Source organism: Vombatus ursinus, unplaced genomic scaffold (assembly GCF_900497805.2).
Source record: "Vombatus ursinus unplaced genomic scaffold, bare-nosed wombat genome assembly UNPS02014832.1, whole genome shotgun sequence".
Lineage (NCBI taxonomy): Eukaryota > Metazoa > Chordata > Mammalia > Diprotodontia > Vombatidae > Vombatus > Vombatus ursinus.
In genome coordinates, this window is record NW_020954610.1 from 43,825,113 (window position 1) to 43,844,193 (window position 19,081).

At 40.0% G+C, this 19,081-nt stretch overlaps 1 long non-coding RNA gene across 1 annotated transcript in view; it reads right to left on the reverse strand.

The window, feature by feature from the left end:
* Positions 1–8,502: 8,502 nt before the first annotated feature.
* The window catches only part of LOC114025999, a 110,708-nt gene continuing 100,129 nt past the window's right edge, over positions 8,503–19,081 (reverse strand). The window contains exon 3 of the long non-coding RNA XR_003567076.1: positions 8,503–8,667. This is a non-coding gene — a long non-coding RNA (uncharacterized LOC114025999). The remainder of the gene's footprint in view (positions 8,668–19,081) is intronic.

Below are 19,081 nucleotides of genomic sequence, written 5' to 3' on the forward strand. Positions count from 1 at the left end.
AACAGGAGAGGAGCCTAATGGCATTCAAAATCTCTTCTTCAGTTGGAAACTTGGCTAGAGGAAGACCGACTTCAACCTGAGGGAAACAGTCAATGGCTTTAGCATTGATTGATGATGATCTGTTGAGAACTATGGGTTCTCAACACTATGGAAGTGTTCAGCCCATCTCTCTAGGATAGTGTCCTTATCATTAATCAATGTGGTTCCATCAGCACTGAGTAGTTGAGATGCACCATATGTCTTTGGCCCATAAATAGCCTTCAGGGCATCATAAAAGCATTTTGGATTATTATTATCAGCATAAAACTGAATTTCATCTGCCTTCTTACTGAGCCAAGAATCTTGCATCTCTCTAAGCTTTAACCGTACTTTACTTTTTATGGAGTTGAACACTGCCTTCTTAGAGATGGATGAAATAGTCTGTTGGTAAACCCTGTGGAGTTCTCATTTTTCATTTAGCAGTTTCTGAATTTCCCCATCATTTTCATCAAACCAGTCTTGATGTTTGCAAGTATTCTGATCTAGGTGAATAAAAGCAGTACTATACACTAAATCTGAAAGCTGCCCACTGCTTTTCTGTTCCACTGTTGCCAACTGCATGTTGGCTCAGCTTTCCCTCCCAAGTTAATAATGAAATGTTCATGCTCAGAGAAGTCTAATCTGCTGACATTAAGTTTTGTGGGGGCCACTGCTTTTGGTGAATGTGAATATTTAGCTTGGAGAGGATAAGGCTATGATCAGTCCAGCATTCTGTACTACACATTATCTTTGTCACTCTCACAACTTGCCTGTCTCTTCTCCTTACAATGACTTAGTCTATTAAATGCCAATGTTTGCTGTGATGGTGTATCCATGGAGTTTTATTACATTTAGGTAAAGGGAAGACAGTGCTGGTAATGAGAATGTGCACAAATCTTCAATAGTAAGTGACTATTGTTATTGCTGTTTCCAACTCCATTCTTCCCCAGGACTCCCTGCCATGTCTGGTAGTCTATGCCTACTCTCACATTAAATTCACCAAGAATTATAAGCTTGTCCTCTTTTAGCACATTGTTGATGTGGGTCTCCATATCTTCATAACATTTTTCTTTGACCTCATCAGGGTTCCTCACAGTGGGAACTTGTTGACTAGATTAGTTTTGATTGCATAACCTACTCCAGCTTCACTGTGCTCCCCTTCACTGTGGCTACTCCAGAAAAATGTGTATCTAGCTCCAACTTTGGTAAGCTCACCTTTATTTGCCAGCCTTGTTTCACTCAGTGCTGCTATTTGGATGTGATACTTGCTAAGCTCTCTCTCAGCTCTTGTTGAGAGCTGTTCGTCTTTCAAGTCTATTGGATTTCATGTGTTCCTTAAGTGTGTGCATATTCCATGTGCCAATGGGGAATGGAATCATCTTTGCAGCAGTTTTTATATTTTTTTTTTGTATTTCAACTGCAGAGTGGGACACTACCTGCTGCAGTAAACAGGCCAGGGTTGGGTAAAGCAGACAATTTCAGGGTACCTTTTCTAGCCCCTTCCTCACATCAGGTGGTGAGCAATGTGGTCCTTCAAAGGCTGCTCAGACACCCAGAGGGTTGTCAAATCCCATTGCTACTTCTAGTGAGAAATGACCCCATGGCCTGGGCTGCCCGTGTGCTTAGTTGTGACTTCAGTTCTCAGTGTACCTGCACCTGCTGCTTCATCACTTGCTTGTTACCACAGGACTTTGAGAGAGGTGAAAAATAGTAGAATGGTATGAGTGATGTCTTTCGATTTGTGCATAAATTGGATTTAAGTGAAGCAGAGTTTCACAAAGTCATCAGTCTCATTCTCTCTTCCAGAGTCATCACAGTCCAGTGGCAAGACAAAGTCAAGATGACTGGTGATGGCTCAGGATGCAGTGGATGACCTTAGTGTCTTTGATGTCTAACCAAGCTCTAAGTGCTCTACAGTACCTGCTTCAGTCACCTTCATTACCATTAGAACAAATTGTTCTCATCCACCTATCCCACATATTCGGGATAGACAGCCCCCTAACTCAATGAAGGGTTACCCTTGTTACCCTCAACCTGGTTTAGCCCATCTGCCAAAACAGTGTACTGGGGTGTGGTCACTTCGCATGCTACAGCTTCTTGGAGCCACAAGTGAGAGTTGGGTGGATCGGATGGATACCAAAGGTGGAAAGCAGTCCTGGAAAGAGTGCAGCAGCCCTACACCAGAGATCCTAATCTTCCCTGAACACACCCTACACTCATATCAATGAACAAGCATTATTAAGTACCTACCTTGTTGGGACACAATGCTAGGTGCTAGAGATACAAAAAAAAAAAAGAAAGAAAGAAAGAAACAGACCCTGCCCTCGATCTTACATTCTATTGAAAGAAATAACATATACACAAGAAAATGTGCTTAAAACTTGCAAAATATATAATACAAATTATCAGAGGGAAAAGGACAGTGGTTGTTGGGTGGAGTAGAATGAGACAAGACTGTAGCTTGAGTAGAATTTTGAAGGAAACAAGGAACTCTAAGGCACAAAGGTGAGCTGGGAGTATATTGTAAGCATAGGAGGCAGCCAGCGCAAAGTTGCATAGGCTGGATATTTAGTATGTTGTATGAGGAACAGCAAGAAGGTAAATATAGCTAGACTACAGAGAGCAGGAAGAAGTTTCTAGATTAAGAGTTGAAAGGTAGGTTAGAACCAACTTGTGAAGCTTATATTTGATCCTGGAAATAATAAGGAGCTATTGCAGTGCTTGGTTTTGGGGGTGGTGGTGGGGTGGTGTTAAATGTATTTAACTAACCCTTGGTCTCACTTTTATGTAGCAGTTCCAGCAACACAGGAGTCCACATCTGTAGGCTGGTGTCATCAGAGATGAGAAGTGGTTGCTATTGTCCCTTGGTTTGTGCTATTCTAGTGCCCTGGGGGATATGCCTCCAAGGCCTGTCTCACCCAACTTGAATGTAAAGTACAAATCACCCACACTGAATATAGTAGAGTAGAGTAGAGAAGTCAGAAATTATTTTTCTGGATCTTTAGCAGCAGTGGTTGCTGAAGCATCAAGGGCAGAAGTATTTATCACCTAGCAACTCAACAAGGATGATTTCTTGGGTTATTGACATCTAGTCTCTTTGGTTGTGGTTCTCATTTTCTGGAGGAACTGTCCCACATGTTGTCCATAAACACATGATGATGTCCAGGGAGATACTAACTCATCAGAAGAAGGCCAACTAATGTACAGTCACCTAGTCTATTTTTAAAATATTAACATTTAAAATTGTTCATTACTAACAGTTTAACCATTTTTCTCTCCCTCCCACAAGACCCCATTGGGAAAAAGAAAAAGAAAAAACACTCGTAACAAACATGTTTCAGGGGCAGCTAGGTGGCACAGTGGATAAGCTCTAACCTTGGAGTCAGGAGGACCTGAGTTTAAATGTGACCTCAGACACATGACACTTACTAGCTGTGTGACCCTGGGCAAGTCACTTAACCTCGATTGCCTCACCAAAAAAGGCAAAAACAAAAAAAAACCATGCTGTGTAAGGAAAACCAAACTCCCATATTGGCCATGTCCAAAAATATATCCCTTATGTTGCACACTGAATCCATCAACTCTCCGTCGAGAGGTAAGTGGTAGGTTTCATAACTGGTCCTCTGCAGTTGTGGTTGGTCATTGCATTGATCAGAGTTCTTAAGTCTCTAAGTTGTTTGTCTCTATGATGTTATTATTGTACAAATTGTTTTCCTAGTTCTACTCCCTTCATTTTGCATCAATTTATACAAGTCTTCCCAAATTTCCCTGAAATCGTCCCTTTTGTCATTTCTTATGGCACAATAGTACTTCATCATATTCATATGCCAAATTTCAGGTTTGGGTTTTTGTTTGTTTGTTTTACTATTTCAAAAAGCAAAAGGGCTACTATAAGTATTTTTGTACACATAGGTCCTTTTTCTTTATTTTTAATCTGTGAATAGGCCTACTAAATGTATCATTGGATCAAAGAGTATTTATAATTTAATAACTGTTAGAGCATAGTTCCAAATTATTTTCCAATATGGCTGGACCAATTTACAGTTCTACCAACAGTGTATCAATATGCCTATTTTCCCACAGACTTTCCAACATTTTCCATTTTCCATTTTTGGTCAACTTGCCATTGTAGTTCATTGTTTAGTGGAATGTCATGGTTGAACCTGTACTTTAGGAACATCACTTTGGCAGCTATGTGGAGGATGGGTTGGAGAGGGGAGCGATTTGAGGCAGACAGATTCATTAGAAAATTGTTAAAATTGCCCATGCAGGAATGATGAGGTAGATGGGTAGAGAAGGGGACAGATGCAAGAAAGGTTGTGGAAATATAAATGCCAAGATTTGGCCATCAATTAGATACTCAGGGTGAGAGGGAGCGATGAATCAAGGACAATGAAATGGTTGTGAACCCAGGTAACTGAAAAGACGGTGGTGTCCTTGACAAATAGGGAAGTTCAGAAGCAGGGTGTGTTTTGGGGAAAAGATAATGAGTTCTGACTTTTATGTTATGAGTTTGATATGCCAATGAGACTTCCAATTTGAAATGTTCCATCGGTCCTTGACTGGACATGTAGCGCTAGACCGGAGCTAAGCAGAGAAAATAGGGCTGGATATATAGACTTCAGAGATATCTGCATAGAGATGACAACTAAACCTATGAGATCCAATGAAATCATCAAGTGAGAGTGTGGAGAGAAAAGAAAAGGTTAGAAGGTATGAAACAGAAGATTAGCAAGCAAAAGGGACTGAGAAGGAATCCAACAGGTAGGAGGAGAACCAAGAGAAAGCAGTGCCATGACAATCCAAAAAGGAGAGGATCTGGGAGGAGGGAAGTCAACTACAAAGAAGTTTTAAAATGTTGGGGATATCTTTATTACCCTGGTATTAATAGAGAGGACTAATGTTCTTCTTATAAGCAAATCATGTTGTATCAAACTTTCATAGAATCATAAATTTAGAACTGGAAGGGACTGTAGAAATTATCCACTGTAATTCAACTTCCTCATTTTGCAGACGAGGAAACTGAGACCCAGAGAGATTGCTCAACATCATACATGGTGAAAGTGGGGTTTGATCTTGGCTCTTCTGTCTCCTAATCCTTTTCTCATGACTCCGAGAGACATATAAATCTAGAACATAATGAGCTGTGTTTTAACAGGACTCTGCCACCTTCACATATTTAATCTATCCCACATAAAAGAGAACTAGTATAGCTACTATAGGAACAGGATTTTCCCAGGGAGTTGCAAGTTCGCTTCCTAGAAAACGATTTTGGAAGTTTGACGTCATGGGTATTTGGTTTACAATGAAAATCACTGTGCAGAATGTTCTCTGTTTAAAATCATGCCATAGAACTCGACAGTGCCAAGGCATTCATACAAATGCCAAGTGAAATGTCATCCTTTCTTCCTCTCTCCTCCTCCCATTCCCTTTTTCTTTGCCATAGATGCTGCTCACATATCCCAAAAGTGGTTGATTGCATTGCAAAACTATGCCTGCTTTCTGGGCAGCATTACTAGAGTCCCCATGCTGAAGGGGAAGCTAGATAAATGGGAAAAGGATTTTAAGGATAATACTTACAGAAATCTAGTGTGGAGGCTCTAACATGGGCTCTGGAGCATTGGAACAAATTCATAGGCTCAAAGGATCATGTGTTAAGTGCTTGGAAGGGACCTCTACTACAAGTCCTTCATTTTATAAATAAGGAAACTGAGGCCCTCTTGGACTGATGTTCAGCAGTTGGAGCTCTTGTACTTGTGATTTGGTAGTCATCTGTCCTATCACAGGGGCTGATGCAATCAAGTGAAAGCCCTGGAGAGCTACCACTGCAATCAGCTGGATCAAATTTCAAGGGAAGTATAGTGCTTAATTGTTTTGTGTATGTGTGAGTGTGTGTGGTTTTGTTTCTTTTTTTTTTTAACAGGAAGAAGTAGGTTAGAACAGAGAACTGGAGAGGGTGCTTGTCTTAAGGGAGATTCTACGGTGCTGTTACATTGTGTCACTCAAATTTGTCACTATGACTTTTTCAACATGTGAAGAAAAGAAAGATCAGTTGTGACCTCTGCCCTCAAATCCTTTTTTCCCCCTAATTTTGATTTTTACAGGAAATGTCCCAAACTAAAGGTTCTTAACTTTTTGTGTCATAGAGACCTTTGGCAGTCTGGTAAAGCCTTTGGACCCTTTCTCATAATAATGTTTAAAATGCACAAAATAAAATACGTAGAATTACAAAGAAAACCAATAATACTGAAATACAATCATCAAGATTATTTTTTTTAATTCATTTATTTATTTATTTTTTTTGTGAGGCAATTGGGGTTAAGTGACTTGCCCAAGGTCACACAGCTAGTACGTATGAAGTGTTTGGTCTGAAGCCGAATTTGAACTCAGGTCTTCCTGACTTCAGGGCCGGTGCTCTATCCACTGTGCCACCTAACTGCCCCCATCAAGATTATTTTTAAGCAAATTAATTGACTCTAGGTTAAAAACTTCTGCTCTAAACCAACTACTAGGCTGGTACTTCATTATGTAAATGTCAAGCCAGATTAGACATATTTAACATAAAAAAAAAAGAAACTGTGGCCACCAAAAGTGACTGCCTATCTATAATTTAATTACAACATATCATAGTGATAGAGGGCCAAGTAGGTTCAAATTCTGTCTCTGACACCAACTAACTTTATTACCATGGATGGGCACGTCATTTAACCCCAAAGTCCCTCTGCGACTTTAGATTACAGAGGGGTTGTTGGTCTGAATTAGTGTGGGGAGTTTCCATACTGAAATTATAGGATTAGAGACCCAAAGCTAGGAGGGACCCCAGTAGCCATCTAATCCAACTCCGTTATTTTGCAGTTGAGAAAAGTGAGGTTCCTAGGATTAGGTAGGTAGAATTTGAACATAGGACTTTTGACTCCAAAGCCACTTTTTTTGTTTGTTTTTCCATTGTACCACATTGTCTCCCAGTTCCTAGAACTAATGAAATCACAGATCTGGACCACCACCAATCCCCTCCCCAAATCTAATTGATTGTAATATGCCCTTCATTGAACAATGTTGTAATTGAAGCTTACCCAGCGTGCCCCTCCACAACAACCTAGAAAATGTAACAGACAGAATCTTGATCAGGAAAGCCAAGAAAAAGTCAGAAGGAGTCGTTTTTTTTTTCGGCCCAGGGCAACTTCAGAAGATAGAGAGGTCTCTGGACACTGGCATGGGGACTGACCAGGACAGCAGTGCAGTGGCAGGGAGCATTCTGGCACCTGAGAATCATAATGGGGCAACTAAGCACCATGGTAGAAATCAGTGGGAGCAGGAATGGGTGATAGCTGGGAGCTCTGTCACCCATTATCACAATTCAAGGTCACAATTCAAGTGTGGAAAAGAGCATTTGTGAGAACGGCCCAAGCTATGCAAGGAGAAAGCAAAAAGTTTCAAAAAGTAATCTGTGTGACTGAGTTCACTGACCATCAAGCTGCAAAGGCTTAGAGAACTGGCCTAGTAACAACTTATTGCTGGAAAACCAACCTAGCTGAGCTCAAAGAAACTCATCACCCTTTAGTGGTGAAAATTGGTCAATAAGCGATCTTTCCAACCTCCCTGAAAATCATTTAATTGTCTATGAAAGCTGCAATATGTGTCTATAGTAGGAGCACCTACACCATAAAATCATAGACATTTTGAAGTATTGAAGCAGTACTAATGATTACTCTGGGTGCTTGGGATGATGATAACTAATGGTGGAGATAATATGGAGCTGCCCTAATAACTGGTTTTTCTTTTGACCAGCCAAACAGAATGATTCTTAGACTGAAAAGGATAGAATTAAAAATGGACGAGAGTTGGTCCCCAAAATAAAGAGATAAGAAGAGCACCTAACTGCCCTTATGAACTCATGTCACTAGGCCCAGATGAATTAATTCCTTGGGTGCTGGAAGAACTGGCATCAGTGAGTCTCTGTTGGTTATCTCTTAAAGACTGTAAAGAAGAGAAGTCTAGAGTAGAGAAAACATGGTGATTTTTTTTTAAAATGGGAGGGGAGAAGAAAATAGAATCTGCAAACTATATGCCAGTGAATTTGACATCAATTTCTGGTAAAATTCTGGAATATATTAAAAGACTAGTTAGTGAACATCTAGAAATGGAAGCAGTGATTAAAAAAAAACAGTATGGATTCATCAAAAACAGGGAATGCTAATCTAGGCATTTTTTTTTTTGGTGAGGGCAATTGGGGTAAAGTGACTTGCCCAGAGTCACACAGCTAGTAAGTGTTATATGATGTCTGAGGCGGGATTTGAACTCAGGTCCTCCTGACTGCATGGCTGGTGCTCTATCTACTGTGCCACCTAGCTGCCCCAAGGCATTTCTTTTTTAATAGGATTTCTAGATAAGGGGAATATTGTAGATATAGTTTACTCTTTTTTTATTATTTCATGAAGAATCTTATGTTATTCTTTTGCAAATGATACATTTAATTAGGTAGATTTGAAACTTGTTAAATGGTCCAGACCAAAGAGTAATAACCAATGAAGTCAACTTGTAAGCAGATACCTAGTAGAGTATCCCAGGGATCCTCACTTGGTTCTATGCTGGTTTTTTTTCTCGATGATTTGGATAAAGCCATTTTTCAAATGTGCAGATGTCACAAATCTGTAAAGACAGACAACAACAGAGAAAAATAAAACAACTACCCAAAATAATAGATAGGCTAGTATATTAAACTGAATCAATTAAGATAAAATCTAATAGGGATAAATATAGATTTTTACCCTTAGAGTCAAGAAAATAATTTCACAAGGAGAAGATATTTATCTAGGGAGGGGAGAGTTCTTGGGGGGAAAAAGTGGATTGCAAGCTTAATGTGAGTCAACAGGGTGATATGACAACCAGGAAAGCTAAGGCAATCTTAGGCTTCATTAAGAGAATTATAATGTCTAGAACTAGGGAGGTGATAGTTGTTCTGGACCCTACCGTGGACAGACTACATTTGGACTACCAAGTTTAGTTTTTGATGCTACACTTTAAGAAAGACATTGATAAGCTAGATCCTACCCAGAGGAAGGCAAATCAAAATGGTGAAGGGCCTCAAGTTCATGCCATATGAAGACCGGTTGGAAGGGGCTGTTGTGCCTGCTGAAGAGCAGACTTAGCAACAACATTCTATTTGAAGGGTTGTCACATGGAAGAGGCATTAGTCTTGTTTTGCTTGGCCCTTGAGAAGAGAAGGGGGTGGGGGTAATAGGTAGAAGTTGCAGAGGCAAATTTAGGCTCGACTTGAGGGAATGTTTGCTTAACAATCAGAGTTATCTAAAAATGAATTTGACTTCCTTCAGATGCAGTGAATTCCCCTTCACTAGAACTCTGCTAGCAGAAGCTGGATGACCACTTATCAAATACAGTGTAGAGATATGGGCTAGATCAGATGACCTTAGAGGTCCCTTCCAATTCTGAAATTCCATTTTTCTATATAGTACTATATATCTCACAGGTAAGTTTAGATAGAGATCTCATTTGAGACTGAATGATCACTAGTCAGGTATATTGTAGAAGGGGATTCCTGTTTAAGGACAAGTTGAACTGAGAGAACAGCATATGGGAAGTGAACCAATTCTAGAGTTGGAGGACCTTTCTTTCAAATCTGGCACCTGACCTGTGTGACCTTGGCCAAGTCATTTAATCTTCCTTAACCTTAGTTTCTTCACTTACAAAATAAGGAAGATGGACTAAATGACCCCTGAGATCCCTTTTAGCTCTAGGTTTATGATCCTATGGACCTCTTAGGTCCCTTCCAACTTTTGAGATTCTATGAATCTCAAAACAACCTTATGAGATAGCTAGTGCAAAAACTACGACCTTCATAACTAACTCAGAAAGATTAAACAGCTTTCCCAAAGTCACAGTTCATAAGTGGCATTGCCAGGGCTCAAACCCAAGTAACCTGAATTCAGATCCATGGTTCTTTCTACTACATAACACTCTCTACCAGTGACTCAATAGTAGACAGTACAGTATGGGTTCCCAACATTGCTTTAAAGAAAATAATTAATTTCCTAAGATCATCTAAGGCAAGGAAGAAGGGGAGATGGCTCAGGGCTGGGGGCATAGGGTTTGGAGTGTTCACAAGAAAGCACACAAACAGTGGGATATGTGTTAATATTGTTAAAAGCCTCCTTCAGAACAGTGGAGAGGATACACTCATCTCTGTTAGAAATCTAAGTAAACCACAGAGAAGGAAGCATTATAGAGAGTGGGACATGGTCATGGCAACCAGCTTGGAGATCTACCAGGTAAATCCTAGTCTACCAGGCTCTGCCATGGCAACCACCTTTGAAATCTATCACAATAAATCCTAATCTACTGGTTGGAGACCTGGAGAATTGAATTAGAAAAAGCTAAAAAGTATTTTTAGGAAACTAACAGAATGTGGCACCAAAGTAGCCTTGAATTCCAGGCCAAACTAAAAGCCTATAGAGGAATGTTGCTTTTTAGCTTCCCATGTATCCCCAAAACAGGAATTCACCATACCAGGTTCTCTCATAGCCGACTACAAATCCTACTAAACATGAAAGGGTAAATTAAGATCACCAAGCCAACAAATCCACAAGCATTTATTAAGCATTGACAATGTGACAGATACTGTGTTGTTGTAAGAAAAAGTCTAGTGGTCTTGAGACCACCATGACAGTCTCCCCTTAAGAGAGACTGTAGTTCATAGAATTCTATGCATGGAAACTGGTGCTATAAAATTAGACAATGAAAAAATATTGACAGTAACATTTTAAAGTCAATACAAGTATATGTCTAAAAATAACATCTTGCCAACTATCAGTTTATCTTTCCTTCTCATACCTGTGTATCTCAAAAATCTACTATGTACCCTAAACCTTGACATGCAAATTGCCCAGCTTCAGGCAGCCACCAAGGTCAAGGTTTAAGCATTCCACTCTCAGAGGGGTACTGTGTAGTGTATCTCCCTTTCCTGGGAGCACATCTCCCCTTCCTGGAAACATGCTGCTCCCATGGGGCCCAAGTCTTCGCACCTGAATGGACCCATACTCCTGTGCTTCCCCATACAATGTCATCTTTTCCTGAGTTTTATTCTGTGTTAATATGTATATGTCTGACTTGTATATCGGGTCCCCTTCTCCCCTTCTTCCCTTCTCCCTCCTCTCCTATGCTTCTCTATTATTTATCAATAAAACTCGAAAATTGAACTGGCTCCCATTGTTATGACATATTATTCAAAGCAATTGAACTCATTAGGAGGGTTGTTTTCCTTGACATCTTTGGCTGCCTTTTCCTTAGGACAAAAGCCTGATCCCCACACAGGGACTCTTCCTTCTGAAAATCATACCTTCAGTGGGGGCTTAAGCACTCAGAGCCCAGGAAAGCAAGAGTCAAAAAGGGAATTTCCATCCTCCCAGGAGGGACTTCTTTTTGCCATAGAACTATCACAAGACGTGCTAAGTGCTGAGGACACAAATAGAAGCAAAAAGAAAGGCAGTTCTTGCCCTCAAGAAGCTTACATTCTAATGGAAGAAGAAAATATGTAAAAGAGAGCTGAAAAGTGAAGCAAGGGAGAGGTACTCATGTTGGAGCATGGTGCCAAAAAATGAAGGATGGCTGATTTTGGCTTTTCCTCAAAATGGAGGTTCTGAGAGGAATTCACTCATGGGATAAGGGGTCCACAGGGAGAGAGGGAGAAGGCAGCTGATGCATGATGGGAAAGTCCAAAGAGTAAAATATGGATAGTCTGGGCACTTCCCAATATGCCAATACAATATCAATAATTGAATGGTCTCATGTGTGAAATGGTCACACAGAAACATCAGAACAAGGAGTTCAAACAGTTATAACCAAAGGCCTGAAACTGTGGGAACAGAGATTGTCAGGCAATCAATTCTGTAGTACTCCTTGTTTCTCAACTTCCTATTTCAATATAGAATATAAAATATAAGATCCTTGAGACAGGGACTGGGTTTTTATTTTGTTTTGTTTTGTTTGTTTGTTTTTGTAATTTTGTCTTCATTTAACCTAGCACAGTATTTTGCACAGAGCAAGCACTAAATGTTTGCTGAATTGAATTGAATTGGATCAATACTATTTTCCTGGTTGTAAACCTCAATTCCAACAACCAATATCCCTTTCATATCAGTTTCTGGGATCTGGGAGGTCTGCAAAAACCTTATCACCCATCTGGCCAGTGTTGTTTTGTTTTGTTTTCATTACTTCTCATTCTCAACCAGACCTTGACTCTTTAGTCCCATGGAGAGATTAGCTCCACAGGTGGGTAAATTAGGACTTTTCATTATATCAATGAGAATAAAGGCTCCCTGAGTTTTAGGAAATCAAAAATGAGGAGACTTGAACAGTTTTTCCTCTCCATTTCAGTTCCCTCATTTGGCGGTAAATACCACTCCAAATGAGTGATTATATGATAACTCTGTATGCTAGAGAGGAGAAAAAGAAACCCACGGACAAAACTTACATATGCAAAAGAGATTTATTAAGGATAGCTTTTATAACTGGATAGAGATAGAAGCGGGATTCTATGGGCCTGCAAATTTGTGTCCAAATTGCACGGGTGAGAGAGTAGTTCCAAAAACAGCTACCTGGTTTTCCCTATTTGCATAAGAAAATTCCTATATGAAATGTGTGTTAGGAACATTCCTTCCTTTTTTGGTTCCTAGCTGGTGTTTGGGGAGGATCATGGTATTATCTCTATTTCTAACTCCATTCTTTGGGAATCCTTAAGCATATTAACTTGTTAATAATAATAATAACTAGCATTTACATAGTACCTACTATGTGTCAGGCACTGTGCTAAGCACTTTTTAAATATTATCTCACTTGATCCTCACAGCAACAGTGGGATATAGGTGCTATTATTATCCCCATTTTACAGTTGAGGAAATTGAGGCAAACAAAAGTAACTGCCTGAGGCCAAATTTTGACTCAGGTCTTCCTGACTCTGAGCAGCTAAGTGGCACGATGGATAGAGCACCAGGATTGGAGTCAGGAAGACTCATCTTCCAGAGTTCAAATCCGGCCTCAGATACTTACTAGCTATGTGACCAAAATTAGCACATACATTGCAAGTCGCTTAACTCTGGTTCAGTTTCCTCATCTGTAAAATGAGCTGGAGAAGGAAATGGTGAACCTCTTTAATATCTCTGCCAAGAAAACCCCAAATAGAGTCACAAAGAGTAGGACACAATTGGAACAACTCAACAACAACAACAAAACAACTTCCTCACTTCGTGTCAAGCGCTCTACAAACTGCCCCACCTGGCTTCCTTTGATTTGAGGAGAGCAAGATTATGAGAGTGGAATGTTTCCTATTTTATACAAGATTAACGAATAATTAACTGTCATTCTCTCCTTTTGGTAGGCATACAAGCTTGTTGACTAGATTAGTTTTGATTGGGAAACCTACACTAGCTTCATGGCACTCCCTTTCACTGTGACCACTGCAGAAAAATGTGTATCCAGCTCTGACTTCGGTAAGTAGGCCTTCATTTGCCAGCCTTGTTTCACTCAGGGTTGCTATTTGGATGTGATACCTGCTGAATTCTCTCTCAACAAGGTTTTCTCTGTGATGTCAGGTACCACGGTGTTGACTGAATTCAGATAAATACTTTATCTATAAGGTTATTATTGGGAAAAGAGGAGGAGACTTCCATGGCTGGCTGAAGCAGACAGCAGAGACAATTAATTAATTCTTCATGGGATTCATGCCAATTATTTGACAAGTGCCAGGAGAATGGCCTTGAGTTGTTCTTTATTTTCCTTCTGTTTTTATACTTTCAACTTTGTTGATGTGTTTTGTTTTTACATTGCAAGCATTTACAGATTACTCCCATTGCCAGATTACGTTGTGAGAGTTCTTTTGTAATAAAATAACAGTTAAGTAAAACTAATAATACAGTTGGCCTCATCTGAAAGTGCAGGCCACATTCCATATTTGTAGCATTTCCCACACTCCCTTCTAGTTTTAAAAATTAACAAAAATACATTTGTTTCTCCCTTCCACCCCTACCCCCATTCCACTGGGAAAAAAAGGAAAGAAAATTTTTTTCCTGTAATTGCTTGTTGTCCTTCATTTTCAAAGAGGACCAAAATGACATCACTATGTGGCAGTCAAGTTACAGTGCGTATCTGACTGCAACTGATCTGACCAATACGAGCTCAGAATGTTCTATCACAGGTCAGGCACAAATAGTCCATGAGAACATTTGGGGTGGGTTCTCTAAAGTTGCCCAGCTTGCATTTCTTTTGAGCTACTTCAATTCTACTTTGCTTATAGAGAACAGCACCTTCTTTGATTCAGGTGTGTCATCTGCAGTCCTTTCCCAGAGTCTCCCATGTCACCCAATCAATTCCAAAGAGACCTTGAGAGTGTCCTTGTATCACATCTTCTGACCACCATGTGAGTACTTGCCTTGTGTGAGTTCTTCATAGAATAGTCTTCTAGGCAAGTATATGTTTGGCATTTGAACAACATGGACAGCCCATCAGAATTGTGCTATCTGCAGTAGAGTTTGAATGCTTGACAGTTTAGCTCAAGAAAAGGTCCTCAGTGTCTAGTACCTTATTTCACCAGGTGATCTTCAGAATTTTCCTAAGACAATCCAAATGGAAGCAATTTGGTTCCCTGGCATGGCACTGGTAGACTGTCCAGGTTTCACAAGCATACAACAATGAAGTCAGCACAATAGTTCTGCAGACCTTCAGTTTGGTAGTCAGTCTAATAACCTCTTTTCTCCCACTTTACTTCAGAGCCTCCCAAACACTGAGCTAGTTCTGGTAATGTGTGCATCAACTTCATTATCAGTGTAATGTATACATCCCTAGAAATTATACTGCCAAGGTAAGTAGACTTATCCACAGTATTCAAAACTTCTCTATTTGCCGTATCTGATGATTCCACATATGGATGGTGTGGTGCTGGCTGGTGGAGCACCTGTGTTTTCTTAGTGTTAATTGTTAGGCCAAAATTAGCACAAGCAGCAGAGAATAGATTCTTACTTTGTTTCATCTCAGCTCCAGAGGCTGCATTGAGTGCATAATCATCTGCAGACAAAAAAATCATGTACCAACTCTCCCTCCACTTTAGTCTTGGCTTGCAGTGTTACAATTAAACAATTTACCATCAGTGAGATAGCTGACCTTGATGCCTTGTTTGTCCTTATTGAAGGGGTCTGACAATATTGCTGAAAACATCATGTTAAAAAGCATAAGAGCAAGCACACAGCCTTGCTTCACTCCATTGGCGACTGGGAAAGCGTGAGAGCAACATCTAGTATCCAGAATCTGGGCAAGCATGCTGCCATGAAACTGACATACAATAATGATAAACTCCAGGCAATCAAATTCTGACATAATTATCCACAATCCTCATGACAGATAGTAACCAAAGGCCCAGTGGCAATTGCATTGCCATGAGCCTGAATCATTCACTCCTTTTGGTAGGCACACAAGCTTGTTGACCATATTAGTTTTGGTTGGGAAACCTACGCCAGCTTCATGGCGCTCCCCTTCACTGTGACCACTACAGAAAAATGTGTATCCAGCTCTGACTTTGGTAAGTAGGCCTTCATTTGCCAGCCTTGTTTCACTCAGGGCTGCTATTTGGATGTGATTCCTGCTGAGTTCTCTTTCAGCAAGAGCCCTTCATCTTTCAGGCCTGCTACATTTCATGTTGTCCATAAGTATGTGCACATTCCAGGTACCAACAGTGAGTGAAATAATCTTTGCAGAAGTTTTTGTACATTTTTTGTGTTTTGATCACAGGATAAAAATCCTTGCCTGCTGCAGTAAACAGGTCAGGGTTGGGTAAGCAGACAATTTTTAGGGCACCTTTTCTAGCCCCTTCCTCACACCAGGAAAAGAATAGTATGGTTCTTCAAAGGCTGCTCAGATACCCAGGGATCCACCCAATCCCACTGTTGCTTCCAGTGAGAAGATGACCCTATGGCCTGGGCCACCTGCATGCAGAGTTGTGATTACAACTCCCAGTGTATTAGCACCTGCTGCTTCATCATTTGCCTGTCACCACAAGACTTTGAGAGAGGTAAAAAATAGTAAAATGGTATAGGTGATATCTTTTGATTTGTATATAAATTGGATTTAAATGAGGCAGATTTGCACAAAGTCATTGGCCTCACATTCTCTTCCAGAGTCATCACAATCCAGTGGCAAGACAGAGTCAAGATGACTGGTGATGGCTCAGGATGCAGTGGATGACCTTGGTGTCTTTGATATCTAACCAAGCTCTAAATGCTCCACAGAGCCTGCTTCAGCCACCTTCACTGCCATTGGAACAAATTGTTCTCATCCACCCATTCCACCAGGGGAGGTCTTCACATGCTTAGGGTAGACATCCCCCCCAGTTCTCTGAGGGGTTTGAGACCCCTCAATTACCCTCAACCTGGTTTAGCCCATCTGCCAAAACAGTTTATTGGGGTGTGGCTGCTGTTCACGCTACAGCTTCTTGGAGCCGCAAGTGAGAGTTGGGTGCATCAGATGGACACCAGAAGTAGAAAGGAGCCCTGAAAAAGGCTCAGCAGCCCTCACACCAGAGGTCCTAGTCTTCCCTGAACACACCCTGTACCCCAAATTTCTTGTAATAAATATGTGTAGTCATGCAAAACAAATTCCCCTAATGACTGTCTCCCCCCAAAAAACACATGTATATGTGTATATATAGAGATATACACACATACATATACACATACGAATATACATGAACACATAATATAGGTATATATACATATATACCTGCATACATATATACCCACATAATATATGTATATACATACACATCTATACATATTATATATAATATTACATATAGTATATCATATATAATGGTCATTGTATGGATCATAGTTCTTACAGTTTTCTAAGGTATTTTTTACAGTATTATTATAAAATTTTTCATCTCACTCTTCATCAGCCTATAAAAGTCCTCAACATTACTCATTTTTAATAATATAGCTGTTATAGTATAAAAAGTTCTTCTGGTGTGGTCTATGTGTATAAACATGAGCAGTACATCAATAGAGCCCCACTCTCAGTGATCCATAAGGTCACTTAAAGGTACCTCCTCCCACAGTGCACATCACATCTCAGAGCATTCATACCTTTTCATACTGTGAGATCCCATAAATCCTCCACTGGAGGATCTTCCTCAAAAGTCTTTCTCTAATGCCCCATCATGGCACAGAGATGACCCAAGGTTCTCTAAGGTTTTGCCACCAGAGCATAAGCTATGTAAAGGTCTATCAAGACAGTATGGACCCGGTGGCAGACTGTGTCTACTTTCTGAGGACCAGTGTAGATAAGTATAGAAAAGATCATCCCCAATAGATTGAATGGTAGATGATGAGTCATGTTGCTATGGCAACCCTGTTCTCAAGAATTTTTTTAAAAGTTTGATTTGGTTAGTTCATGGGGAGACTGTTCTGTTGTTCTCCAGATTAATTACTCTTCCAAATCTCAGTCACCCACTGAAAGGTTAGGTCACACTCACTTGGTGCCAGGGACATTGTGTGCACTCAATAAATAATCACTTGATTGATTAGGTGACAAGCTTTCTAGGGCTAGTACATTAGGTTTATTATACTTCAGAAAGACGGTGCCAGGATCTTTAGATCTCAAGTCCAAGGTCCTGACTCATATTATTCACGCCTAGACTCTATTTAAAATTTCTGACATAAAGGGTGGGGTAGATCTGCAGCTAAAGGGGATTTATTTCAAGAGAGACAGAAATGTTGCCAACTTGATCTTTTGGAAGCTGAGATTCTGAATTACATATTCAGATAGAGTAATGTGATTAGGTACTAGATATGTTCTATATGATAATAGCTCACATTTATATAGCATTTACTAGTTACCAGGCAGTGGGTGGCACAGCGGATGTAGAATGCCAGGGACTCATCTTCCTGAGTTCAAATATAGCCTCAGACAACTAGCTGTGTGACCCTGGGCAAGTCACTTACCCCTGCTTGCCTTGGTTTCCTCATCTGTAAAATAAGCTGGAGAAGGAAATGGCAAATGAGTGTCTTTGCCAAAAAAAAAAATCCCAAATGAGGTCACCGAGAGTCAAACATGACTGAAAAACGACTGAACAGCAACAAGGCAGCGTATTTAACACTTTACAATTATTATCACATTTGATCCCCACAGCAACTGTGGGAGGTAAGTGCTATTATTACCCTCATTTTACATAGTAGGAAACTGATGCAAACAGAGGTTAAATGACTTTCCCAGGGTCACACAGCTAATACATGTCTGAAGTCAGACAGGTCTTCCTGACTACAGGCACTCTATCTACCATGCCACCTAGATGCCTACCATCTGAATCACATCTATGAAATGTCTATGAATAATGAAAATTCTCCTTAGCTAACATATTTTCTATAATTATATCTAGAGTCACACACTCCCCCTCCAAATTCCAGTATGCTAATGAAAAACTTGAAAAAAAAACTGAAGAAATCAGCGGGTTTAAGGGTTTGGGGCTTGTTGTTAATTTATTTTGGTTTCTAAGGGAGCCCAAGAAGACAAGACAAGATGTTTTATTTTATCCATCATGATGTATACTTAAGTATATGAAACTAGTTAAAACACAAAACTGAGCAAAACTACAAACTTATAATCCACAATACATCACTAAATCGCTATATGTTACACCATCATATTACTCAAGTTGAATTGATAACTGATTTGTATTTGCTTCCTTGCATAAGGAATTGGTGGAGAGGGAGACATTTTTTAACAACCTCAAGGAAAGGATGCTACATGGATGAATTTGCTGCTGTAAGAGTTCTTCTTCACTTCCTGCTCCATTTTAGCATCAAGATCAAAACAGAAAATACAGTTAGATAAATGATTTTTGACATATTTGTCACTATGTATCAATTGTTTCCCAGTGTGTGTACTTGAGAGTGGGTAAGGGGAGACATTGGTTGCATCTATCACTCTATAAATATATGTAATATTAAAGAATGATGCCATTGTGGAGTAGTGGAAAGGGTTCTGGATCTGGGTAGTCAGGGGG